This window comes from Pelophylax lessonae (genome assembly GCF_965119305.1).
Source record: "Pelophylax lessonae genome assembly, chromosome: 5".
Classification (NCBI taxonomy): Eukaryota; Metazoa; Chordata; class Amphibia; order Anura; family Ranidae; genus Pelophylax; species Pelophylax lessonae.
Genome location: NC_138772.1, coordinates 202,822,222 through 202,845,501, shown reverse-complemented (window position 1 = coordinate 202,845,501; position 23,280 = coordinate 202,822,222). Strand labels below are relative to the sequence as shown.

At 42.0% G+C, this 23,280-nt stretch overlaps 1 protein-coding gene across 1 annotated transcript in view; it reads right to left on the bottom strand.

Annotated features, from left to right (window-relative positions):
• Positions 1 to 23,280, bottom strand: part of SUGCT (succinyl-CoA:glutarate-CoA transferase) — a 1,523,809-nt gene that overhangs the window by 1,302,656 nt on the left and 197,873 nt on the right. The gene's annotated exons all lie outside the window — the stretch shown is intronic.

Sequence of the window (23,280 nt, the reverse complement as noted above, 5' to 3'; positions counted from 1 at the left end):
GCTTGATTATAGTAATTATATGCATCCAGAATCAACCGCTATTCATTATCAATAAAGGACAGCTTAGCATTGGCAATGCTGTAGCAGAGTATGGCATGGAGGGCAAAAAAAAAAAATCACAGTACAGTTACAGTCAGGCTTGTCTTTAACATTGATTGGATTGATTGGACCCTGGGCAAGCAATTTTTTGGGTCCCCCCCCTAGCTCCCACCATGCCACCATGCAATTTTGCTCTCCACCTGCTCTGAGAGATACAATAAGTAGCAGCTAAACTCAAAATCAGTTTACTGCAGCAGATAAGGCAGCGATTGCTCACTAATTGGTTGCTAGTGGTCACTGCACATCATTACTGCAAAATGATTGGCTGCTAGAGATTACTGCATATTATTACCACTCACTGATTGGTTGGTAGAGGTTACTGCATATCATTACTGCTGATTGGTTGCTAGAGGTTACTGTACAGCATTACTGCTCACTGGTTGCTAGCGGTTACTGCACATGATTACTGTAAACTGGTTGGCTGCTAGAGATTACTGCATATTATTACCACTCACTGATTGGTTGCTAGAGGTTACTACATATCAGTACTGTGCTGATTGGTGGCTAGAGGTTACTATACATCAATACTGCTGATTGGTTGCTACAGGTTACTGCACATCATTACTGCTAACTAACTGGTTGCTAGATAGAATATGCTACAAACACACAACAGTCCCTTTGCCAGAGTAGAAGTTTTCCCTTGCAGCAGAATGTATTATGTGGCAGAAAAACATGGGTTTAATGAAGCCGACCAGGAAAACATTCAAAACAGTACTGTCAATGAGCAGAGAGGCAGATAAGTGATAATGTAGTGGCTAAATCAGTGAAAGTTCAATAGAGCAGTGCAAACTAGCTCCTTCGGATTGGTAATCACAAAACATACCAGCTGTCCGCTCATCCGTGCCGGCCGACTGATCGGTGTTATGTACATGTGGGGCTGGTGATGTTAAAAGCAAGCAAAGGGGCAGAGAAAGGCGATGAAAAGCCAAGCACATGTTCTCATTCAGATGTAGCTCCTGCCGCCCACCGACTTTCTGCTCATCCATGCCGCCTATGTCATTGCCTCCTCATAGCGATCCTCTCTCACTCCTCTGGCTGATTCCACTGCTTGTCAGTATGTCTCTCCACTCGGCCAGCTCCTGCTGTCAGCCAAAGACACTGCCGCTTACTAATTCCCTTTCCCTGCAGCTGTAACAGGGTTAGGATGTTGGGCCCCTCCACATTGACAGGGCCCTGGGCAGGTGACCCCTTTTTCCCTGCCTTAAAGACGGCCCTGGTTACAGTTCTATCATACAAAATACAATTTGGAATATCTATCTTTAAATCATATAGATAGACATAGCTATTGTAAAATACCTTAATACCATAAGAGCCTATTCAAACTATGCTCGTAAAAACGCAGGAAAGATGAAATTCTGTACTTCCAAAATAAAGGAAATCCTCTCTTAGACAGTTGTTACTGGAACAAGTGCCCTCATTGAATGATTTTTCTACTATTTTTGTTCTGATGACAATTTGTAACTTTGGGTTTTCCTACACTTTCAGACCTTGTGACAATGGCTGCCAGGACAAATATGGAAGCTCAATCTTGGCAGTGGGGGGTAACAGAAAACAATACAAATCTGACAGAGATTTAAAGTTTTACCTCTCGATCCAAAACCAAAGTATTTTGCTTTAGATTCACTTTAATGCATATCCAAACCCCAAAATTTTATATCTGTAAAAACATGAATCCCTGCGCTACCCACAACTTAAACAACAAATGATAATAATGCAATATAATATATGTTGCCGCTAAACCACTGCTGGGCCTTCCCACAACAAAACAATCTACAACATCCAAAGTGCAGAGCAACAATATAAATAAAAACACTTCATTGACCTGCTTACAGTGAATAAAAATTAAGGAAAATCCTATGAGGAAGTCCCCAATCATGTGGACCAATAGAATATCCCCCTGATTAAGACACGTGACCCTGTCGATACGCATAGGGGAGAGGCAAGGAACAGTGACGGTACCCTGCGGCTGGGCAGAACCAGCTCCCACTAGTGTAGACTGACGACTTGCAGGCACGAATGAAACTGCTGTTGGAGGATATTTTGTATGTTTAGACTGGAGGGCTGGAAGCACCTGCAAAATGGGAGTACCCATACTATTGTTTTTAATAAAGATATGCTTTAAAGGGTATAAGCACTGTTGAATTATTTCTTTGTATGTGACATTGCAACGGTGCTGTGGAGGAGTAGAGTGAGAGGACAAGCAGTACATATTGGGGTTATCTGGATCCTCATTCCCAGGCCGGGGAAAGGCAAAAAGGCGTTGTTAGACCGAGCTTAGGTGCGAGGTCACATCATTTGAGGTGAGAACCCAACTTTAAGGGGGAGAACACTCATCGTGGTGGCACATGGATGTGTGTTTATTTAACTGCATGAAAGGAGAAGGAAGAGTGAGAATCCTGTACAAAACGGACGTTGGAGGCAAGAAGAATCATCATAATAGATTTACATAGTTGCATAGTTGTGGACTTTATGTTTTTAAAGAAGCATCTGATTATATCACAAGTATTATTAATTAACATGTTATCTATAGTATAGCACACACTTGTCACAACTGAGGTTTTAGCAGTTGTTATTATTCATACATTTTTGATTGTTTTATATAATATTATTTAGCGCAGTACTAAGGTTTGTTTTATTATGGCACTATACACTTTAGTATGGGATGGTGATCAGCGCTTGCAGCTGGCTTGATTAAAAAAAAGTATTGGTCTTAGTAGCTCACAGGATTCTTTGATAACTTCACTGAACTTCCTACAGTAAATAAAAATTAAGGAAAATCCTATCAGGAAGTCACCGATCATGTGACAAAAGGCATAAGAGGCGGAGCCAAGTGACGTTATCAAGGTCGGAACTTGAAGTAGGCCATCTTTATACATACCAAAAGAAATTATGTCTTTCCTTAAGGGAGCAATGCATTACTATTTAAAAAGGTGATACTATGTGTACTGGAGTTTAGTGCACCTTATTTGCTGGAGTTGAAGCTGTGCTTCATAGAAGATTATTGACTGTTAATAAATCTGGTGGATTCATGCAGCATATACTTACCCAGGTTACAGGGTAAAAGCATACATTGGCCCTACCTTAGTCTTGATCAAATTTTGAGGTAAGCGGCTTGATTGAGAGGTGGGGGTACACTTTAGTAGACCAAAAACATTTTTTGTGGAATATGCAGAGCAGGCACGCATGACTAGGATGCACTTATATAACATGAAGAGGACAATGTATTAAAGTGGAACTATAGGCAAAACTTTTTTTTAGTTTTGGATAGAGCAAGATAGGGTTATAACCCTTGTCAGATTTTTTCATTGCAGAGATTTCCCTTCACTTCCTGTCTTATAGCCAAACAGGAAGTGATAGGAAATCCCTCCTAAGAAAGATAATTTCTTGGGGACACCCAGGTCACCAGAACTAGTGTCCGCATTGGAAGATTTCCCCTCTATTACTTTTCTGGGGAAAACCCAAAATTTGGGATTTTCTTTAACTTTCACTTTTAACGGTAGTGGTAAACAGGACACAGAGAGGGTAAATCTCCTTAATGGGGGCAAAGACAGCAATAAAAACTGACTGGTGTTCTAATCCCTCACCACAGTTTTGGCCTTTAGTTATACTTTGAGATAATAGGGCTTTTATTTATTGTCACTTGGTCACACCTTAAAGTAGAACTTCGCTCTCCCAGTCAACACAGAGATTATGCCGCTCGGTTGTTATTACAAGAAAAGGGAGGAGACGTAAACTGCCTTCGTGGCTTGCCTGGGTTTCCCATCCCACCGGGAGTCCCGAGCGCCCAGCCATATGTCCGCAGGCTGGCTGAAGACCTGAACAAAGCCGGATTTGGCTTTGCTCAGGTCTCTGATGTAGAAATCCTAAAACCAATGTCATGACACAACTTCCGGTTACTGGAGCCTTAGGCCCCTTTGACATGGGGCAGATCCGTTTTGACAGACTCTGCTTGCTCAGCAGGGATCGCTCCGTTGATCCCCACTGAGCAGGCAGACAGGTCAGTCTCTGCTCACTGTGCAGAGACAGACCTGTTAACCGCTTCCATACAGAGCAGTTAGACCCCCTTCCTGCCCAGACCAATTTTCAGCTTTCAGCACTCTCACACTTTGAATGACAATTGCTCAGTCATGCTACACTGTAACCAAACAAAATTTTTATCATTTTTTTCACACAAATAGAGCTTTCTTTTGGTGGTATTTGATCACAACTGGGGGTTTTTTTTTTCGTGATATAAGCAAAAAAAGAGCAAAAATTTTGCAAAAAAAACACTTTTTTTTAGTTTCTATTATAAAATTTTGCAAAAAATTAATTTTTCTTCATACATTTGGGCCAAAATTTATACTGCTACATATCTCTGGTAAAATTAACCCAAATTAGTGTATATTATTTAGTCTGTGTGAAAGTTATTGAGTCTAGAAGCTATGGTACCAATTACTGAAAATTGATCACACCAGATGTACTGATGGCCTATCTCCTTTCTTGAGGCCCTGAAATGTCAGGACAGTACAAATACCCCCCAAATGACCCCTTTTTGTAAAGTAGACAGTCCAAGGTATTTAGTAAGAGGCATGGTGAGTTTTTTGAAGTTATAATTTTTTCCCACAATTCTTGGGAAAATTAAGAAAACATTTTTTGTTCTTTTTTTTTCCCAAAACGTTGTCAATTTATAAGCTATTTCTAACACATAGCATGTACACAGCAAAAATGACACCCCAAAATTCATTCTGCTACTCCTTCTGAGTATGGTGATACCACATGTGTGAGACTTTTACACAGCCTGGCCACAAAAAGAGACTCCACGTCAAAGTAGCACCATAAGGCGTTTTAGGAGCATAAATACACATAAAACTTTCTTACTACCTATCACACTTTTCAAGGCCCTAGAGCACCAATACAATGGAAAAGTCCACAAAATGACCCCATTTTGGAAAGCAAACACTCCAACGTATATTCTATGAGGCATTATGGGTCCTTTGAACATGTCATTTTTTTCCACAAGTTTTTGGAAAATGTGGGAAAAAAATAAAAACTTTTTTTTTTTACACAAAGTTGTCAATTTATAGGATATTCCTAACACATAGCATGTACATAGCAAAAATGACACCCCAAAATATATTCTGCCACTCCTCCTGAGTATGGCAATACCACATGTGTGAGACTTTTTCACAGCCTAGCCATATAGAGGGGCCTAAACATCCAAGGAGCATCATCATGCATCCTAGCCACTTGCCTAGGCCTATTTTTGACATTTGGTGTTTACAAGCTAAAATCAGTTGTTTTTGCTAGAAAACTACTTAGAACCCCAAAACATTATATATTTTTTTTTTAGCAGAGACCCTAGAGAATAAAATTGAGATTATTGCAATATTTTTTATCACACCGTATTTGCGCAGCGGTCTTCCAAACGCAATTTTTTGGGAAAAAAATCACTTTTTTTAATTAAAAAATAAGAAACCAGTAAAGTTAGCCCAATTGTTTTCCATAATGTGAAAGATAATGTTACGCCGAGTAAATATATACCCAACATGTCATGCTTCAAAATTGTGCACGCTCACAGAATGGTGACAAACTTTGGTACTTAAAAATCCCCATAGGCGACATTTTAAAAATTTCTACAGGTTGCTATCTTAGAGTTACAGAGGAGGTCTAGGGCTCAAATTACTGCTCTTGCTCTAACGATCGCGACGATACCTCACATGTGTAGTTTGAACACTGTTTACATATGTGGGCGGGGTTTCCATATGCACTCGCTTCTGCGTGCGAGGTCGCGGGGACAGGGCGCTTTAATTTTTTTTTTTTTTTTTTTACTATTTATTTTATTTATTATTTTTTATTTTTACACTGTTTTTAAAAAAAAAAAAAATGATCATTTTTATTTCTATTACAAGAAATGTAAACATTACTTGTAATAGAAAAAGGCACGACAGGACCTCTTTTTTGTGAGATCTGGGGTCAAAAAGTCCTCAGATCTCACAAGTACACTAAAAGATAGAAAAAAAAAAAAAAAAATAAAAAAAAAATTAAATAAAATGAAAAAAAAAAAAAGGGACCTTTAAACTGGTTGCTAGGCAACGACGTTTGCCGTAGCTCCGGTCCTCCAAGACCATAGAGTCGAGTGAGGGCAAGCTTGCCCTCACTCGACATCCTGTCTGTGAGGATCTGGGAACGGATCGTTTTCCCCGCTGCCGGCGGGTCCGGTAAGCGGGGAAAAGGACCAGAATGCAGCGGGAGGGGGGGGGGGCACCTCTTCCGCCACCCCGGAAGGGTGATCCCGCGGCGAATCCGCTATGGGACCACCCTTATCGGAAAGCCAACCGTCCACCGTTTAAAAAAATACCAGGGTTATGGCAGCTATCTGCTGCCATAACACCGGTATTTAGGTTTAAACGGACGACGTATATAAACCTTTTTGGACTTGGACATGGAGGCTGTATGAAGGGTGACAGGTACTCGGGTACTTTGCTGGGCAGGTGACAGGTACTCTGGTACTAATGAGCAAGTGGCAGGTACTCGAGTACTCCGATAGGCAGGTGACAGGTACTCGGGTACTCTTATGGGCAGGTGACAGGCAGGTGATAGGTACTGATGAGTAGTACTGATACTGATAGGTGATACTGATACTGTACTGATGATGGGTACGGATGATCAGTACTGATACTAATAGGTGATAGGTACTGATGGGTACTGATGAGTAGTGATGGGTAATGATGAGCAGGTGGCAAGTACTCGGGTACTTCAGGTGTCAGGTACTCTGATGAGCAGGTGGAAGGTACTCGGGTACTGTGTTGGGTAGGTGACAGGTACTCGGGTACTCTGATGGGTAGGTGACAGGTACTCGGGTACTCCGATGACGGGTACTCGGGTACTCCAGTGACAGGTACTCAAAGTACCCGAGTACCTGTCATCAGAGTACCCGAGTACCCGTCATCGGAGTACCCGAGTACCCGTCATCAGAGTACCCGAGTACCCGTCATCAGAGTACCCGAGTACCCGAGTACCTGTCATCAGAGTACCCGAGTACCTGTCATCAGAGTACCCGAGTACCTGTCATAAGAGTACCCGAGTACCTGTCATCAGAGTACCCGAGTACCTGTCATCAGAGTACCCGAGTACCCATCATCAGAGTACCCGAGTACCTGTCACCAGCCCATCAGAGTACCTGTCACCAGCCCATCAGAGTACCTGTCACCAGCCCATCAGAGTACCTGATGGGCTGGTGACAGGTACTCGGGTACTTTGATGGGCTAGTGACAGGTGCTCTTTATTGGGGGGGGGGCAATCAGTATGTTTGGAGTGCACTGTATTTGGTAACTAGCTGTTACCACAATCTCTTCCTCACACAGGATCAGTGTGTGAGGAGGAGAACACGGTGACAGCTAGTTACCGTGTTCTCTGATGACATTTGTGACCGGCTGTGATTGGACACAGCCGGTCACGGGGTAAAGAGCCAATTTCATTGGCTCTTTACCTAGATCGGGGATGGGCTCTGTCCGAGGGACGAGCCTCGTCCCCGATCACCGCGCTATTAAGGAAGGAACGAGCGGCTCGCGCTGGAGCCGCTCATGTGATTGGCTGTGATTGACACAGCCGATCACGTGGTAAACAGCCAATTTCATTGGCTGTTTACCTTGATCGGGGTTGGGCTCAGTCCGAGGGACGAGCCTCACCCCCGATCGCCGCGCTGCGCGCCCCCGGGGGCGCGCAGTAGCGGGGAGATCCGGGCGTCGTCATATGACGTCCGCCCGGATCGAGAAAGGATTTGTGCCGACGTCATTTTACATGACGCGGTACGGAAGGGGTTAAGAGTCCCACTCTCCTCTATGGAGAGATTGGAAGAAAACGAACAGCCTGCCCATTTTCATCTGATCCCATCCGATCGAACTCGCTGGACGGATGGCGAACATGTCGCCATCCGTCTGTTTTCAGCAGATTTGTCGGATCGGACACATGTCCGCTGACATCCGCCTCCCCATAGAAGAGAATGGCTGGCCTGATCGGGTTCGCCTAAAAAACTGACAGGCAGACCAGATAGGTCCAATCGTGTGAAAGGGACCTTAAAGGTGCCAGATTTTGAAAAAAGAGACAGTATTCTCTTGGCGCTTTGAATGCTTTTAAGTGCAAAGTAGGGATTTGGGGTCTTTTATCCCTCCATAAAGAGTATCTCTCATCCCTCCAGATCTCTCCATAAAGAGTACCGGTCACTGCCTATTAATGTCACAAGAAATGTTTACATTCCTTGTGACATCAATAAAAGTGATCAAATGCATTGATGTGGTGATCAAATGCATTGAAGATTCAATTGTGTAATTTCTTGGCACACTTGTTTATAATAATTGTATGCACATTTTTTTCTTATATATTTGACTTACTGTAAGCAGTTGCAAAAAGGGGGAATGATGTGGGACTTTAAGTGAGGTGCACGTTGGGACTTTCCGTGCATCTCCATCCCTATTCAATTTACAAAAAAGAAGGGGAGTTGGGACTTTGAGTGAGAGACATGACAAGGCTGGCAGGTAAAAGTTGTCATATTTATTGATACATACAGATAAACAAACATGTCAGATGGAAAAATAAAATCATCAAAATGGTAACAGAGCTGGTAAGTTATCCCCAAGTTCAAATGCATACCAACAGGGCTAAGTTCCAAGCGTAGTAGAGTAATAAAATATATTCATGGTATCAACAGATTCAAATCCAAGTAGTAGTAGAGTAGTTAAATGTAATATAGACATTGCAACCTCAACGCGTTTCGTGGACCCAAATCACCACTTCATCAGGAGTGTATGTATAATAAAGTTCTATAAAAAAAATCTGAAAATTGGCACAATGATGATGATAAATACAAAAATGAAAAAGGGGAAAGGAGGAAGAAAAATGGGGACAAGGCCCCACAATTCCCAAAAACTTACATGGGAGCTCAAGTAGTAAATGGCATGGAGACTTGAGATGGCCCTGGGTGTCCCCCACTGGAGCTGAGGGCGTACAGGTAGGCGGGCAAGGCAGAACACGTCGCACACATGCTGAACGTGTATGTGTAAGCAGTTCAGCTAAGTTAATTTATTTTTATTTTTATTGTTTCGGTACCAAAATGTAGTATATTGGAGAATATTAGTCCTTTTATATAGTGGTTGTATTAGTTTTCGCTTTTCCCTTTATTTTCACCTGGCTATCCCAGTAAATAAAACACTTCCTGTCATTTTGTGCATAAACCAATTCCTTCTCTGTATCTATGCAAGAAGGCCTGGGTGTCACACAGGCATTTAAACGCACACACTTTCAAACATCAAGAGTTAATGGGAGAGGGGTACTGGACATGGTTATCATAATTTGGACAAAGTCAATACTTGGACCTAATTGGCCTGTATTCTGCAGCCCACCATAAAGATGGGAATCCCCCCGGAATGGACATTAATCCAAATTGAGAAATCCAAGTCTAATAGGTCAAAGAAAGAGCCAAATAAAAATTTCAAAGTCTTTTTTTCTCAACCAGTTACAACAAGCAAAGCAAAGGATGGCAAACATTTTTTGAAGGGCACACATGCTCTCATCATCAGGGCTGGAGATAAAAGTTTAAAAGAACACATAAAAATAATTATGTCATCTAGCTTAAACCAGCTTGGCAGAAATATTATTATTTGACGTAGCTAAAGGGTTTATTTGTTTAAAGATTTGTTCAGTATTCTATGTTTTGAAACCTCTGTACTATTGTACTTTGATTGTCCTGTATTATTTTTTTCCTTGAACATGTTAAAAATAATAATAAAAATTGTTTGTTTAAAAAAAAAAACAATATGTTGTGACCAGTTGATCAATAAAGACTTTAGACTTCTAAGGATTTTTCATTTGGTGCTCTCTTTGTCCTATTAAACATGAAATTCAAACATTTCTTCCTTTGTTCATTTCCATTACAAGGTGGATTGATGGGACTAGCAGTTTAAGAAAAATAAGGCTGTTTGTAATTTCTTTTCAGATTACTTGCTAAAAATGTTCAGGGCCTGAAAAAAAACAAAAAAAAAACTCTGAAATCATTCTGCAGATTCTGAAATCACTCATATTCTTTGAGACCTTTGTACATTTTAATGCAACTGCTCTTCAACTTCTGCATGATCCATGCATCTTTTTCCAACAGTATCAGGATTATAGTCCTTGTCAACCACAGTCTCTCTACTCATCATTAATGGAGTTCACTGACTTTCTTCGTTGTCCCCTTTTCTTTGCTAAACTGCTTGTCTTTTAATGCTGGCTGTGCGAGCAGAGAAGCCATGCATTTATGGTTATTGAGTAAAAGTAAATAATTCATGACTATTTAATAAAATCTAGGATTATTTATTGAATTAGGTGTGAACCTACTCCTTGACCTATGCTCTGCCTACAGTGCCTTGCAAAAGTATTCGGCCCCCTTGAACTTTTCAACCTTTTGCCACATTTCAGGCTTCAAACAGATATAAATCTGTAATTTTTTGTGAAGAATCAACAACAAGTGGGACACAATCATAAGTGGAACGAAATTTTTTGGATATTTCAAACTTTTTTAACAAATAAAAAACTGAAAAATTGGGTGTGCAAAATTATTAAGTTAATACTTTGTAGCGCCACCTTTTGCTGCGATTACAGCTGTAAGTCACTTGGGGTATGTCTCTATCAGTTTTGCACATCGAGAGACTGAAATGTTTGCCCATTCCTCCTTGCAAAACAGCTCGAGCTCAGTGAGGTTGGATGGAAAGCGTTTGTGAACAGCAGTTTTCAGTTCTTTCCACAGATTCTCGATTGGATTCAGGTCTGGACTTTGACTTGGCCATTCTAACACCTGGATATGTTTATTTGTGAACCAGTCCATTGTAGATTTTGCTTTATGTTTTGGATCATTGTCTTGTTGGAAGACAAATCTCCGTTCCAGTCTCAGGTCTTTTGCAGACTCCATCAGATTTTCTTCCACAATGGTCCTGTATTTGGCTCCATCCATCTTCCCATCAATTTTAACCATCTTCCCTGTCCCTGCTGAAGAAAAGCAGGCCCAAACCATGATGCTGCCACCACCATGTTTGACAGTGAGGATGGTGTGTTCAGGGTGATGAGCTGTGTTGCTTTTACGCCAAACATAACATTTTGCATGGTTGCCAAAAAGTTTGATTTTGGTTTCATCTGACCAGAGCACCTTCTTCCACATGTTTGGTGTGTCTCCCAGGTGGCTTGTGGCAAACTTTAAACGACACTTTTTATGGATATCTTTAAGAAATGGCTTTCTTCTTGCCACTCTTTCATAAAGGCCAGATTTGTGCAGTATACGACTGATTGTTGTCCTATGGACAGAGTCTCCCACCTCAGCTGTAGATCTCTGCAGTTCATCCAGAGTGATCATGGGCCTCTTGGCTGCATCTCTGATCAGTCTTCTCCTTGTATGAGCTTTAACCTTGTATGAGCTTTAAGTTTAGAGGGACGGCCAGGTCTTCGTAGATTTGCAGTGGTCTGATACTCCTTCCATTTCAATATTATCGCTTGCACAGTGCTCCTTGGGATGTTTAAAGTTTGGGATATCTTTTTGTATCCAAATCCAGCTTTAAACTTCTCCACAACAGTATCTCGGACCTGCCTGGTGTGTTCTTATTTCTTCATGATGCTCTCTGCGCTTTAAGCGGACCTCTGAGACTATCACAGTGCAGGTGCATTTATATGGAGACTTGATTACACACAGGTGGATTTTATTTATCATCATTAGTCATTTAGGTCAACATTGGATCATTCAGAGATCCTCACTGAACTTCTGGAGAGAATTTGCTGCACTGAAAGTAAAGGGGCTGAATAATTTTGCACGCCCAATTTTTCAGTTTTTTATTTGTTAACAAAGTTTGAAATATCCAATAAATTTTGTTCCACTTCATGATTGTGTCCCACTTGTTGATTCTTCACAAAAATTACAGTTTTATATCTTTATGTTTAAAGCCTGAAATGTGGCAAAAGGTCGAAAAGTTCAAGGGGGCCGAATACTTTCGCAAGGCACTGTATGTTCTGCAGAAATTTAGACCAGCAATTTCAGGAGTGGAAACATACTAAGTGTTTGACCAAGTCCTCTTAAAATATAAAAGTTTGGTAGAGGGGTATATAGACTGATTTCAGCACAGAATAGGGAACGTGTTCAAATGCTTTAGGGAGGGTAGACTGGCGCATTCAGAGGGAGGGCCATGCTCCATTTTTCATTCATTTTAATGAAACAATATTGTTTAAGTGGCATGTTGAGAACATGAGTGGAGGACACACACATAACACCATTGCAGATGCATGAACATCTGCATGTTTAGCATGTCTTGCATTTTGTGAAATATACAATAATAATAAACAGTCATGTTCAGAGCTCTCAGTGTTTGAGGGTGAGATTTAGGGAGCAAGTCTGAAAATTATAGAGACAGTGCAGGACTTTTTTCTATTGTGTTTTAATTTGACAAAAGCAAAAAATTGTGTTTTTATAGTGGTTTTAAATTAAAGTAGACACTCCAAGGTATTTGCTGAGAGGCATGTTAAGTCCATACAAGATTTTTTGCACATTTTAATACAAATTCCCTTTAACTTCTGCATGATCCATGCATCTTGTTCCAACAGTATCAGGATTATAGTCATTGTCAACCAAAGCCCCTCTATTTATGATAATGGACATCACTGGCTTTCTTTGCTGTCTCTTTTCTTTGCTCAACTGCTTGTCTTTTAATGCTGGCTCTGAAGTGAGTGCAGGGTAGCCATGCATTCGTGATTATTAAGTAAAACTAAATAATGACTATTTAATAAAATCTAGTATTATAGGATTATTTATTGAGTTAGGTGTGAACCTACTCCTTGACCTATGTTCTGCAGAAAATGGGATTTTGACTTACCGTAAAAATAATTTCTCTGATGTTCATTGAAAGACCCAGCTCCTGGTTCTTCTTAACCATTGGGTTATACTGCCCCCTATAGGAGTAGGACCACTAGGCAGGAAAAAGCTTGGTTACGCCTATGGGCAGTCCCAGGGGGTATACACCTCAGCTATAGGCACTCAGTTTTGTTACAAGCAGTGTCAGAAGAAAGCCAACTCCACAGAGGGGTGGGTGCTGTGTCCATCAATGAACATCTGAGGAATGAGTTTTACGGTAAGTCAAAAATCCCAATTTGGTCACTGACGGACACAGCTCCTGATTCTTCTTAACCATTGGGACTTCCCAAAGTAGTGTTAAACATGAGGGGTGGGAAAAAACAGAAAAAAATTCTCAAGGCTAACCATAGCCAACCAGGTAACATGGAGCTCAACAATAAATAACTGGAGCTCACCTGAAATAAACAATACAGCCCCAAAGAGGACTAGGTCCTCTAAAACAGAAGCCAGCAAAACCTTACAGCCAAAAGAAGCATCCACAGATGCCAACACATCCACTTTATAAAGATTTAGTAAAAGTGTGCACCGACGCCCAGGTGGCCACCTTGCAAACCTGCTTCACTGACGCTTGATGACGGAAAGCCTAGGAGACACTAAGCCCCCTAGTAAATTGCTCCTTGACAGGGAAAAGAGGAACCTGACCCCTGATGCAATAGACCTGAACCCCCGTCTTTCCGATCCAACTTGAAATGGTCACAGAAGAAGCGGGCAACCCTATGAGAGGTCTGTTCGTGAGCACAAATAGAGAGTCTAATTTCCTGCACCCTAATTGCCCAGACCACATCCAAGGCATGCAAGGCAATTTCCTACTAAGGTTTAGCCTGAGACACAGGGAAGGCAACACAATGTCTTCATTCAAATGACAGTTAGAGACCACCTTAGGAAGGAATGACGGACAGGGGCGAAGCACCACCCTATCCTTGTGAATCACCAATAAGTTGAACAACAGGATAACGCCGCCAGTTCTGACACGCTGCGCGAAAGGTGATAGACACCAAAAAAGGCCACCTTCCGGGGCAGCACAAGCAGGGAAACCTCCCGAATATTTTTAGAAGGGAGGCTTCTGTAGAGCTGAAAGCCCCACATTAAGATCCCAGGGTGGCAACGGAGCCCGCACTCTAAGGAACCAAATGTCGGACACCCTGATGAAAGATACGCACCAGCGAGTGTGAGGCCAAATGTCGTTGGAAAAAGACCGCCAAAGCCGATACCTGGCCCTTGATGGTACTACAGGCCAATTTTTGTTCAACCCCCCGTTGAAGGAAGGTTAAGATCCACCAAAAAGGATGAACCCCAAGAGACTCACACCACGCAATGTACGTCTTCCACGTACGATGGTAGATCTTCTTAGAAGTAGATTTCCTAGCTTTCAACAGCGTAGGAATCACCGACAACCTTCCATTCTTCAGAACCTTGTGTTCAACAGCCAAGCTGTCAAAGCCAGAGACTGTGAAGCAGGATGGAAGATCCATCCTTGGGACAGCAGATCCTCCCTGAGAGGAAGTCCCCAAGTAACATCGGTGACCACCTGTACCTTATCGGTGAACCAAGATCGGCGACGTCAGTCTGGACAAAATATCTTCTGCTTTGATCCTGCACAGGAGTCATGACAGAAATTTGAGAGAGCTGGAATGACTATTTGTGCCCCTTGGTGATTGACATAGACCATGGCTGTGGCATTTTCCAAATTAATTTGTACCGGACACCCCTGAAAAGGATTTGTCCAATGTGCCAGACATAGGCTGATCACTTGGAGGTTCAGAACATTAATCGGCAGTCTGCCAGAGTGCAGACCCCCTGAACACATCTGTGCTGAGGATGCCTTCCCACCTGGACAGGCTGGCAACCGTGGTGACAACCGTCCAGTACAGGGGAAGAAAGGATTTTCCCTGTCAAAGTGCCAGAGAATGAAGCCACCTCTAGAGACAGTGGATCCTTGTCCTAATTCACCAGAATATCTGGTGTAGCATAGATCTTGTGTGGAATTGTGCAAACAGACCGCCTTGAGGGTGGACACCATCAGGCCCGGCACCTGCATGCAAGCCCAGAGGGATGACCATCTGCTCAACAACAGAAGCTGAATTGCCTCCTGCAATGTCCGGAGTTTTTCCAGAGGAAGAAACACTCTAGCTGAGTCCAGAGTCAGAACCAGATAGTCCAGTTTTTATGGACAGAACAAAATCAGACTCCTGAAGGTTCAGAATCCAACCGAACTCCCTCAGAGTTTGCAGAGCAATCTCCAGTTGTCCATCAGAGCAGTCAGACACCCTGCTTGCGGAAGAAGGTCTTACAGGTACCCCAGTACCGCCATTCCCCGCTTACTCAAATAATGCCAGCACCGGAGCCAACACTTTTGTGAAGACTCGAGAAGCAGAGGCGAGACCAAAGCAGCAGTCTAAATTTTTGTGGAGGCCCAGCCGCAAGTGCACGGATCCCAGCCCAGCAGATGCCCAAAGGAAGAGTGGGGGCTTCAGCTAAACACACTGGGGAACCACCAACGGAGGCGCCCGACTCAGTCGATTGGCCTAGTAGGCCGTGGCCTAAATTTTTGTGGGCGCCCAGCTGCTTGGACGCAAGCCCCAGCGTAGCTGACCACCCAGGGGCAGCGGAGGGGGGGGGGTAGATGCCCAAACGGGAGGTGGTGGCTTCAGCCACCCTCACAGGGGTCACCTCACGTAGTTTCTGACTAGTAGGCCACATAGTAGCGGCCTTAATTTTCAGCCGGATCTGGCCGCATGAGGCCCAGGGATGCCAAACTATCTGCTTCCCCAGCCCAACAACCACCGCAGGGAGCCCAAAGGTCATCTCTGCCCCAGGGTGGCAGGAAACCCTGCTCAACCCCCCGTTGCGCACCAGGAAAACCCAGTCAGCAGCCTGGTCAGCAGCAACTCCAACCAGCCCCCTTAGGAGCATGTGACAACAGCCATCTCATAACCTCACTCAGTGAGGGGGGGAAAGGGGGGGGCAAAAGACCCACAGTGACCACCAACATTTTAGAGGGGCTGGGAGGAAGGAGGGGAACCCAGGGTCCCACCGTCCCAGGGAGAGGCCTATGTCCACCCCAAAACCCTCCAGGAGTAGAGGGGGGGGGGGGGGACAGCTACTTACCATACTAAGAACAGGGTGGGTACCACCACTCCATCATAATATAGTCTGCCTGTTTGGTCTCCCTTTCTCCCGAATAGCACCTTGAGGCTGGGAGCTCTCTCTGCTGAGGCAAATTGCTGAGGTCACTTATACCCTTTATGAAGACCTGTAACCCCTACATGGGCCTTACGCTCTGGCCTTGGGCATGGGTTTTGCTCCCTCAGTTCCTATCTGGACATATTCTTGGACGACTCAAAGCCTCACTGATAGTCAACATATAATTATATTGTAACCAAGCCTGCTCCTCATGAAGTGAATGTATTTCACGAAACGCGTTGAGCACAAGAAGGCAATTTACAACCTCAAGCTTTACACTATATCCCATCATCTGTTTCTGAAAAATAGATTTACATAATTATATATTTATATTAATCATTTTATTTTATGTACTGGACAATTATCTCAATACTCTGATTTTTATGTATTGTTTTATTAAACAATTTATAAACTCTTTTCATATGTGTTTTCATTCAGATGTACTGTTGTTACCCGCTACGGATCTGTTAATAAATACATGATGTTAATTTATTTACCCCCTTTTTGTTGTTCTTACCAGCACAGGTTTATGTACTATTATTATTACTTTGAGTACACTGGTCACACCTCATTTAAAGTCCCAACCTTTCTGAACACTATGTGTTCCCATTAATGCATATCACATATAGGGACGGAGACTCAATTGCACGAGTCTCATTTAAAGTCCCACTATCCCCTTTATCCCCTTTCCCCTACCTTTTTCCTTTTATATTACATAATATGGATGCTGCTCAGGCCGAGGCCAGGTTGTATGCATAGATCTCACAGGCCAGCCCCCGTCAAGTGGGGCTATGTCGCGGCCGACCTAGCGTGGAGCTGTGGTCTGCACGTGCTTGCTGGCCAGACTGGGGGGCACCTCTGGATCTAGATTATCCAGTCCGTCGCCCAGTCCAGCAATTGATTGTAGCTTCTCACAGGAACAAAAATAACAAGATATTGAAGATAGGAAAAAAATTCAATTTAAAAAAGAAAAAAAATTGCCTGGACCAGAGATCCCAGCAAGGAACTAGGCCCTTACTCCTGACTAGGCAGAAAAAAAAAACTGAGTGCCTTTAGCTGAGAGTGGGTGTATACCCCCTGGGACTGCCCATAGGCGTAATCAAGCTTTTTCCTCCCTAGTGTCCTACTTTTGTAGGGTTAGTATTGCCCAATGGTTAAGAAGAATCAGGAGCTTTGTCCATTAATAAACGAAAGCGAAATGTGGTTTTATTTGATAAAAGAAAAAAAATTGTGTTTTTATAGAGGTTTTACATTAAAGTAGACACCTCCAAGGTATTTGCTGAGAGGCATGTTGAATCCATATAAGATTTTATTTTTGCCACAAGTTTTTGGAAAATGACAAAAACATTTTTTTTTTTTTTTTTAGACAAAGTTGTCACTTTAATGAGATAATTCTCACACATGCTATGGTTGTATGGGGTGTCCACTTTCCAAAAAGGGGTCATTTGGGGGGGGGGTGTTTGAACTATCCTGGTATTTATGCCCAACATTAGGCTCTTCTGCCACACATCCACCCACTCGTCTAATGTTAGGTATACATGTAATGCTCTTTTTTTCATGCAGACTTTGGGCTGAACTAAATAAAAGAACCTAAAAGATTACTCCATTTACAACAATCAATGTAGATGAAGAAATCTCAGCCAGATAAAAGTGAATATGCAGAAGCATAATGAGCTACCAACCACTGACCACCTTGTGCTTGGCAAATAAAAAAAAAGAAAAAGTGTGTGATATGTCCATCATTCGAATCGACTGCCCTACATCCACCTTCTTCTAATGGGGGCATATGTTCTTTTTTTTGTACAGCCTGTGAGCTGAATAGAAAAAATAACCTAACAGATTCCTCCATTCACATTGATGTGGATGAAGAAATCTCAACAAGAAAAAAAGTGAATAAAGGATTTGCCGAAGCATAGAAGCTGACCACCCCAAACTCCTAATGCTTGGGTATTTGGAAAAAAGAAGCTTACAGATTCCTTCATTTACATCAATCAATATGGATGAAGAAATTTCTGCCAAAAGAAGTTAGTCAGAGAAAAGTGAAAAAATGATATGCCGAATCAAAGGAGTGATCCGCCCACTGACCACCCTAGGCCCCTCATGCTTGGACATATATTTTTTTTTTTTTTTTTTTAAACAATGAAAGGGAAATCTCCTCCTGTAGCGCAGCAGGCACTGACGTATGTATTCTGAGACCAGCACCCTGCTGCTATCAGTATAAACAGATCAGTGATGCAGCTGAGATACTGCTTGAATGCAAGGCAACCAGAAAAATTAATATTTTAAATAAATCAAGGGGATTGCTAAATTTGCTGTTTCCAACTGAATTCCAGGTTGGGCTGTGAATGGGGGATAACAGGTGCTGCTAAATCTGGTGGCTTCAATACGGTTATGCTGTATACTGCGCCAACCCTAAATGTACAGCAGCAAGCAACAAATGACAATTTGTGAAGACAATGGAAAAGCAAAAATTTGCAGCGCTGTTCGATTGTGTTATAAAGTGCAATGGTGCTAATGCATATAAATATATGCTAACCAAAAAATAAAGTGCATAAACTACCATATGTGCAAAATCACGTAATTGCAGTGCTGAAATGTGCAACTTATAAAGTATCTAAATATTTCAATACATAAAGTGCAAAATTGCATAAGAGCCACAAAATTACTGCAGTACTAGACAATAAAGTGCAAAATTAGATATGGACCACAAAATCATAAAAACATATATATAAAAAATATATAAAAGTGCATAAGTGATGCATAAGGTCATTTTGAAACTGATTGCAGCAACACATCTCAAAACAGGGCAACAAAAAGCTGGCAAAAATGCTCTAGATTCACTTTACCATTCTGCTATGCTACATAAAAGTCACACTAATATAGCAGACTTTAATGATTATACATTTGGGTAAATTTATGAAGATGTGCAAAGTACATAAACATTACGTTAGGAAAAATTACAAGAAATGCAATTTTTTTATTTATTTATTCCAAATAAATGCTAAGGAAATACAAATGTATGTATCCAAATTAGTAACCAATTTAAAGCCCTATTCGTTCAGTAAAAAAGAAATGTATAATACTTTAGGGAAGACTACAAAACCTTAAAAGATAACATATGCTGTCCTTGAAACATTGCCACAACGGGGTACTGTCACTTCTGAGCCATATGAAATGCAATACACTACCAAAACATTGACAAGGGGAAGTAGTATAAAGTATTCTATAGCACCATTGCCTAATTATTTACATAACAATTTTGAATGTATTTTGGTTTTCATTTTTTGCTTTAGTTTCAAGTAATTCTCTTCTAAAAAATAATATTACAAATTTCCAAAACATTCACAATCTAACACTTACTGTTAAAAATGGTGACATTTTGGGGGTCTTTCAATATATTTCAAAGATAGGGCCTATGTTGTCATGTCATAGTGTGAGAAAAAAAGATTTGTAAATAAAATCTAATTTATGCACCATTGTTTCTACCCCATATTTTTTTGCCATAACTTGGAAAAAACAGGCAAATCTGGTATTGTTTGAGTGTAGACAAATTAAAACATTTATTTCAGAAAAGAAAATTGGATTTTTGTCTTACCGTAAAATCCTTTCCTCTGATGTTTTTTGAGGGACACAGCTCCAGAACCTTCTTGACCATTGGGTTATGCTGCCCCTGCAGGAGTAGGAAACTAGCAGAAACAATCTTTACCACGCCTTTGGGGCAGTCCCAGGGGGTATACTCTGTTATAGGCATTCCGTTTTGTTGCAAGCAGTGTAAGAAGAAAAGTAGATTAAATAATAAGTGCAGCGCTAAATTCGAGGCAAGGCAGCTGGGGCCAGATGATGTTGGCTTCCAAACTAATGGAAAAGTCAAATGCGCGTAAAGGGGTTAAACCCATCAGGTGACCTGATGGGTTTAACCCCTTTACGCGCATTTGGCTTTTCCATTAGTTTGGAAGCCAACATCATCTGGCCCCAGTTGTATTGACCTAGTGTCCAGCAGCTGTTAATTATTTTCCAGTGACTGAGCAAACAAAAGGCTGAGCCTGAACACGCGAAATTGATGAACTACATCAGCAAACAGCTTCAGTGCAAACTTAATGTGCCTAAGTAAGAAAGAACAGAGAGGCTGAATGGCTATCCTAGAGTCAGTGATTGGCTGCACGCAGTTGGAGTAAGAAGCGACATTGTGCAGGTGATATGGTGAATGAGGGGTTCACCCTTCCTCCTCTCCATTTATCGTGAGCCCTGAAAAACATCCAAGGTTATTTATCTTAAAGAGGAATTCGGGAGCTTATCTGTGAAGCCTGTTTGATCTATATGCTATACGGCATTATAGGTCCACACCATCTGGTGAGCGCCCATTTTATTTGTTCCATCTGGTGACGGGATCTGAACACTGTATTGACCATCTTCACCATTGCTGAATATATGTTTCATACACATTATTTTATATGGGACTTTGTTTTATTCATATTCGCTTATTGTGTTTCATAAACACTTTATTTATGGGACTTTTTTCATTGTTATGTGATATATTCACATGATTAATCACGATGTATTGTTTGTGAATGTTCAAAGATTACTAATTGAATTTAGCGCTGCACTTATTATTTAATCTATTTCTGTTTACAACCTGTATTGTCAGTTGTTTAGTGCTAGCAGCTCTTTTTTGTTTGGTTAGCGTGATATTTATATTTTCCTTTTTAAGAAGAAAAGTAACCTAACATCAAAGAAAAGCATTTTACGGTAAGACAAAAATCCAATTTTCTCTTTCGTTTATTGAAGGACGCAGCTTCAGAATCTTCTTGACCATTGGGATGTCCCAAAGCAGTGTTAAACATGAGGGGTGAGAAAAGACAAAACAGAAAAGACAATTCCCTAAAGCTAAACCTAGCCAACCGGTTAACATGGAGCTCAACCAGGAACAACTGGAGCTCACCTGAAAACATACACCCTCAAAAAGGACTAGTCCTCTAACAGCAGCCTGCGAAACCTTGCGGCCAAAAGCAGCATCCACAGAAGCCAGCACATCTACTTTGTAAAATTTTGTGAAAGTGTGCACAGACGACTAGGTGGCTGCTTTGCAAACCTGCATCACAAATACCTGATGGCAGAAGGCCCAGGATGCACTAAGCGCCCGTGTAGAATGCGCCTTAACAGGGAAGGGAGGAACCTGACCCTTAATTGAATAGGCCAGCACCACTTTGTCTGATCCATCTAAAAACAGTCATAGCAGACGCGGCCAACCCTTTTTCGAGGTCCATCCATAAGGACAAATTGTGAGCCTGATTTCCTAAAAAACTCTGTAGCTGCCAGGTACACTCTGATAGCCTGAATCACATCCAGGGAATGCAAAGCAATTTCCTTAGGATGCATGGGCTTAGGGCAAAGTGAAGGCAGTACAATGTCTTCATTCAGATGGAAATCAGAAACACCCTTAGGACGGAATGACTGACAAGGGCGAGGCACCACTTTATCTCTGTGAACCTACAGATAAGGTGAGCGACAGGACAAAGCCGCCTGCTCCAACACCCAGAAGTAATAGCTGCCAAAAAGGCTACCTTCTGGGACAGCGTAAGCAGGGAAAGCTCTGGAATATTTTCGAAAGGAGGTTTCTGGAGAACCATCAGCAAAAAATGAAGGTCCCACGGAGGCAACGGAGTGTAACGCTCTTGCGTTTTTTGTTAGTGAATGGATTTGCAGCTGCAGAATTATTACACTCAGTAGTCATGTAGAGATGTGTTGAACAAACATATCCAACTCTCAGGACTCATCACAGTGCACAGCCTGTTTTATGCAAATATACATACACTCAATATGATGTTCCTGGAGTGATAGGATGTATATGATAGTATAGAGGTGAGAGACAGGCGTTAGAAATGGTGAGCACTCAGTAGTAATATTCAGGAGAGTGGTAGGTGATGATAGGTAGTATGCAGATAGGTTTAGCAATCATGTATAGTAACAGGTGGTAGGGGACAGCAGATGAAGTATACAAGAAAGAGTAACCTAGTGCAATGATGTAGATGATGGTAGGCTTAAGAGCTAGCAATCTATGAAGTTATGCAGATGATAGGAATAGTGCTTACATAGTAACAGTCCTTAGTATGCAGAGGTAGATAGTGTAAGTTAGTTAGGAAGAAATCCCCTGTGGGGTACTTATCACAAGTTGGGTTAGTAGTAGCAAGGTCCAGTAGCAAGAGAGTGATCCGGTAGCGAGATACGGGATCGGTAGCGAGGTTCCGGTTTTGTTCAGGCAAAGGAATAGCTAGAAGCTCCGGCAGCATAGGACAAGACTGGTCAAGCATGCGGTTTGAACGAGCAATGAGTGAGAGAAAACCGGCGATTGAAATAGCCGCTCATAGCGGCGCTCGGCGATGATGTCATCGTTCTTAAAGGTGTATGCGTTCCACCTAGTTAGCAAGGTGGGACGCAATATTAAGGTAGAAATGGGAAATAAGGGTACCAAAAGGTACCAGAATCTTACAGTACCCCCCCCCCTTAAGGCCGGCTCCGGAAGGCCTATAGCACTGGTTTTTCCGGGTATTTCGAGTGAAATGTTCGTATAAGCCTAGGTGCGTGAACATCAGCAGTATCCAACCAGGTGTCGTCTTGGGGTCCATAGTTCTTCCATCTTATGAGATATTGGAGTCTTCCTCTGTGTATACGAGAATCCAGAATCTCCTTGATCTCATATTCTTCTCCGCCTTCAACTTGTACTGGAGGTGGAGGCAAGATGGTAGGCCTTATTCCTTGCTTAGGAACATGTGGTTTTAGTAGCGACACATGAAAGATGGGATGTATTTTGAGATCTGCCGGTAAGGTGAGTTGCACTGCAGCTTTTCCAATGAGTTTCTTAATTGGGAAGGGTCCCAGAAATAAAGGTCCAAGTTTTTTACTAGGGATCTTTAATCTCAAATTTTTTGTAGATAGCCAAACAAGATCCCCAATAGCATATTGAGGAGAGGGTTTTCTACGTAGGTCGTAGTACCTTTTTTGTTGACTATGGGCATGTGATATGGTGGTGTTGAGTAAACCCAGAGAGTCCTTTATTTGGGCGAGATAATCAGAGGCCACTGGGTTACTTGATGGAAGGA